The following is a 5,027-nucleotide window of genomic DNA, read 5'->3' as shown; positions in this document are numbered from 1 at the left end:
AGTAATTTTCTTAACAACACAATTGTTCGGAGGACCGAAATTTAGAATTTGAACTCCTGTACAGATGATGTCAGGAAATGAATCTGAAGACTGATTCAGGTCCAGGGTTATCATAGGCAGAAGAGGCGTAGAATCAGGAAATTTTACAACAATAGGTTAGAACTCAGGAATCAAAGCTTGAAACCGGTCTAAAGTCTCAGGAAGGGGGTGACAATGGTGAGACAGGGGTATCCGAATGTTTGCGGTTCAGAATGTCTCCCATAAAATTTAGATTTTGCAATTACTTCAAGGAATGAGCAACATGTTTCAGAAACTCGTTTCTGAGGCCTAGTGCTTTGGACCATGGATGAGAAAATTATGATTCATTCGTTCGTTTGCTTCAAGAATATCAATTGAATGATGTAAAGCCTCAATTTTGGCATTGAGATGTTTGTTATCAGAAACTAAAACGTTTCTTTGACAAAAGGTGATTTCATATTTGTCTTTTAAAATGATACATTCATCTTGAGACATTACAAGCTCTCTTTCTACGGATTCTATCTTAAGCTTTCTATCTTCAAAGCGTAATCTAAGGCGAGATAGTTCACTTTCCAGCTTCTCACTTACTTCTTTGGCATAATCATAAGCTTTACGGATAATGGTCATATCTGATTGGATCTGGGTTAGATATGGTTCATAAAGAGATAAATCAAAATTATTTTCATTAATCATAGATTTTACCAGTTGAACAAGGCTTCTGCCTAGTGGATCATTGGTTACTATTTAGCAAAAGTTCGGATCAACATCTTCATCGTCTCATTCTGAACCTAAACACCAGTAGTCTTCATCACATCCGATCGACTGTCTTTCCATAAGATACATATTCCTTCCAGTACTCACTTCATCCTTGTCTCCAAAATACCAGTACCCTTCAACATTTCTCGACACAATAGTAACTAATGCTTTCTCACTTGCTTCCATCTCTTGAGTTCTAATGGGTATAGTATGCAGAATCCTTAACCTTCGGTGTCTAAGTGGTTTCATCTAAACAATCTTTGGAAAAATGGTTACCATGTCCACACTTATGACAAACTATCTTGGGTTTTTCAGACTTCAGAATTTCATGGGATTCCAAGGGGTTACTTGATGATGAGATGTTGGGTTTGTAAGTAGGTGGATTCTCTGAAGGTTTAGGAAATGGTTGAGGATTATTTTCATGATGGGTTTGGAATTGGTTTTGATATGGTTTGTAACTGGGATTTCATGGACGCTTGTATTTCATGGACATTAGTGCGAACTCCTGTTGGAAGAAAAGTTCGGACTCAGCTAGATCGAGATCTAGATTTTTTTAGTGGTTTGGAATAAGTGAAATAGGGAAGGTTAGTAGAACGGACGAAACAAGTGGAATAGTTCCAAAGGGATTTGACACGGATGGATTTAGAGTAAGTGGATTAACACAAGTAACCAAGACAAGAGGACCTCCAGACAGTTCTTTTAACGTTTATGCAATGTTAGATTCGTGGCCTTATAGTTTGTCAAAGAGTTGATAAAGCTTCAGTTTCTTTAGAGATCCATTAGTCTGAAGACGTCACTTGGCGTTCCCCCATCCTTTTCCGAGGCTATTGATAATCTTTAGATTGTATTGAAGAGGAGTTCTGATTATTCCGTGTGCAGTCATGTTGTTTACAACAATTCGATAGTTATTTCAAGCTAAGGCTACAGATTCACCTTGAGTAGTGGTGAAGGTATCAAAGTCATTTGATGAGAAGAAATTCTCCATGTGGAAGTCAAAAGCTATGATGGCTCTTGAAACCATGGATTATTCCATGTTGAATATTGTCAAAATGTAGTCCTCATGTTCCTATGTATCTGGTCATGAAGGAAAGCATTAAGGATGGTGAAGAGACCGAAAAACCTACTCATGACTTTAATGATGTTGATGAATGTCTTGTTGCTCTTGATGTCAAAGCTTGTGTAGCCATAGCAAACAATCTTCCTTATGACGTCTACCATATTGTTCAAAATTGCATATCTGCTAACGAGATGATGGATACGCTAGCTATAACATATGAAGGAACTAATGAAAAGAATGTTGTTAACAAGAGCAACCTAAATCTATGGTATGATCACTTTTCTAGTAGAATAATGAATCTCTCACCCAAGTTTTCAATCGCTTCAACTATTTGGTTAACGATATGTTTTGTCTCAACATGCACAGAACTATAAACTCCTTGGTTCTCAAGTTTCTTGACTCACTGAATGACAGATAGGGACATCATGTTGATGTCTTAAAGAATATTGAGAAAAGAACAACCATGGATTTTTCTTCTTTGTTTGGAAATCTTCGTAATCATGAAGAAACAAAGATTTTGTGCAAGGAAATTATGCAATACACTCACAGGGACAAATATGTTGCCCTTTATTCAAACAATTCAGTCCCAAATAGTGAAATCGACTTCTTTGATGATTCTAAAGGTGAAGTCGTGGTTGACAAACGCTACATTACCCGAAGTGACAAGAAACCAACTGATTCAAGAATGTTTTCATCAAATTTTGACTCATGATCGCCTAAAGGCTATGAAACTGCTAAAAAATTTATTGCATATATCTTAAATTTTCAAATGTTAATCAAGAAAAGAAATCTCTTAGGCTTGAAATTGAGACACTGACATGCATAGTTAACAGACAATGAACAAACACTTTCTCTAACAAATATTAATGTCACAAATCTATCTCTTACAAATATTGACCTTCACACTAAAGAGGACACTGCTGAATTGCATGCAGATAAGTTACAAGGGATAATTCTTAATTGGGCACACTCTCCTCATAAGCTAAACAAAATCATTGATGCCCATATTCATGATTAGTGTGAGAAAACCCATGGTGGAATTATAGATGAACGTTTACAAGCTGGTTGAAATTGAACCTAAATTTTCTACACTTAGTGATCTTAAAGATGATTTTAAAACTAGGTTTGTTAGTAATACATACATAAATCAAACTCTCATTAACAAACCCTATATTCCTAATACTTATGGCCTCATTTTCTACACAACCTGTCTAACCACTCAAGATCCCACTATTAAAAATCATGCCTTCGATATTCCAACTCCTACCATTGACATGTATCTTAAATTTCCTATTTCAAATAGTGAGTTTCAATCCACACATGAGAAACTTACATTTTCTCCTAACTATTTTTTGAGTAGTCGAGATACTGATGACTCGATTTCCTCTAACACTAATGAATCTTTGTGTGCATTAGTGTGCCAGTCATCTATCTCCACATCTTGTCACACCAACAAATCTTTTGTTTCTAGAGCATGTTCAAAAATTCACCAAATATATGAAAATATTTCATCTCTCGGGAAACCTAAGTATTTGAAAAATGACAATAAAAATAAAAATCATGGGATAAGGGTTTGTTATCACCGTGGAAATGCTTATCATAAGATCAATGATTGTAAATTTGGAGAAAACACTAGAAGAGATGACAATATTTGCATAAGAAATGATAAATGGATTAAAAGGGATAAGTCCTTAAATTATATCCTTGTTGCTTGTTATAATATTTTTAATGTTAAATCCTAGGTGAAAAGACCCATTGAAAAATGGGTCAGTGCATTCTAATTTGTTTTCTTAGTGCTGCAAGGTCAGGAACAAGTTTGGTATCTTGATAGTGGGTGCTCAAGACATATGAGATGATTTAAGTCTCTCCTGGATGAGTTTGTTGAAAAATATGGCCTTGTGGTGACTTTCAGAGACAACAACGAGGGAATAACTGAAGGATTTGGAACGATATAGTGCACGAACATGAATATCAAGAATGTTTTGTATGTGAAGGGTCTTATACATAATCTCATCTCAATCAATCAACAATATGACGATGGTTACAAATTTCACTTCAATGATGAGAAAAGGAACATCATTGATTCGAATAATTCAATCTTACTTACTGCCATTAGGAAAAATGACATTTACGTGTTGGATATGTTTATTGTCTAAAAAACCATTTACTTTCTTGTATTTCTAGTGGTTTATTGTTGTAATTTTAAAAACCAAAAACAAGTCTTTTTCTTTCATAAAAAAACTCAAAAAAATAAATAATACAAGTTTTTAATTTTATTTTACCAAAGGAGTATATATTGCATATCTACATATCTCTAATTGATCCCTCATGTCTCTTTCCTCTAAAGCACAACTCTCAAGATCATTCTTCTTCCTATTCAAGTTGACACTGTAACTTCCTTATCAACATATCTTATCATTGAGCTTGGTTTCATAATTAGTCTCAATGGCTCTGCCTATTTTCTTCAGAGGTTGCATTCCTCAGTTTAAAGGTGATGATTTGGGTTGTTTGGCACTAAGCATCTTACTGTCAAGTCAAGAACAGGAAGAATTGTGTTTGTATAGAAAGTTTTGATTTCTCTTGATGCCTCATCAAAAGCCTTCATTTGATGCAACTAAATTAGGTGAAGATAGTAAATGTAACACGTCTAATTTATATAGATTCTTTCTCTGCTACAGCAACCCTCATTTGAGATCCAAAGAACTCAGTGTCAAGACAATGATTCTAGTCTCACATCTTGTGATTTATAATCCTTTGTCCATTCGAGTATCTCTTTGTTGAATTTCATAACTTGTAGGTTACAAATATTACAACCTCTTAACTCGTTGGTTACAAAGATTGTGCATCTTCATGCCCTTCTTCTTGATGATGGATTTGAATCTTGGAATCCATCAGAATAATGGACTCTTCAAAGAATAAGAACATTCTTCCTTCATATCATGTTTTTGATATTAATTCTTTGGTATTTGAATCGTTTGATAATATGTATCTCTTTTATAGACAGATATTGAAAGGAAGATTTTTTGAAATGAGGAAGTACTTTATTAAATTCAAAAGATTCACCAGATGGGGACTTTGTGATCTTTCTAAAAAAGCTGCATGATTCTTTTTATTTTTTATTTTTACTATTTTATTGTCGACTATTTCCTTTATTTTATTTTATTTTTTCTTGTACCGTCTTAAAGGAGTTGATGAT

Source organism: Lactuca sativa, chromosome 5 (assembly GCF_002870075.4).
Source record: "Lactuca sativa cultivar Salinas chromosome 5, Lsat_Salinas_v11, whole genome shotgun sequence".
Taxonomy (NCBI): Eukaryota; Viridiplantae; Streptophyta; class Magnoliopsida; order Asterales; family Asteraceae; genus Lactuca; species Lactuca sativa.
Note: the sequence above shows the minus strand (reverse complement) of the source record.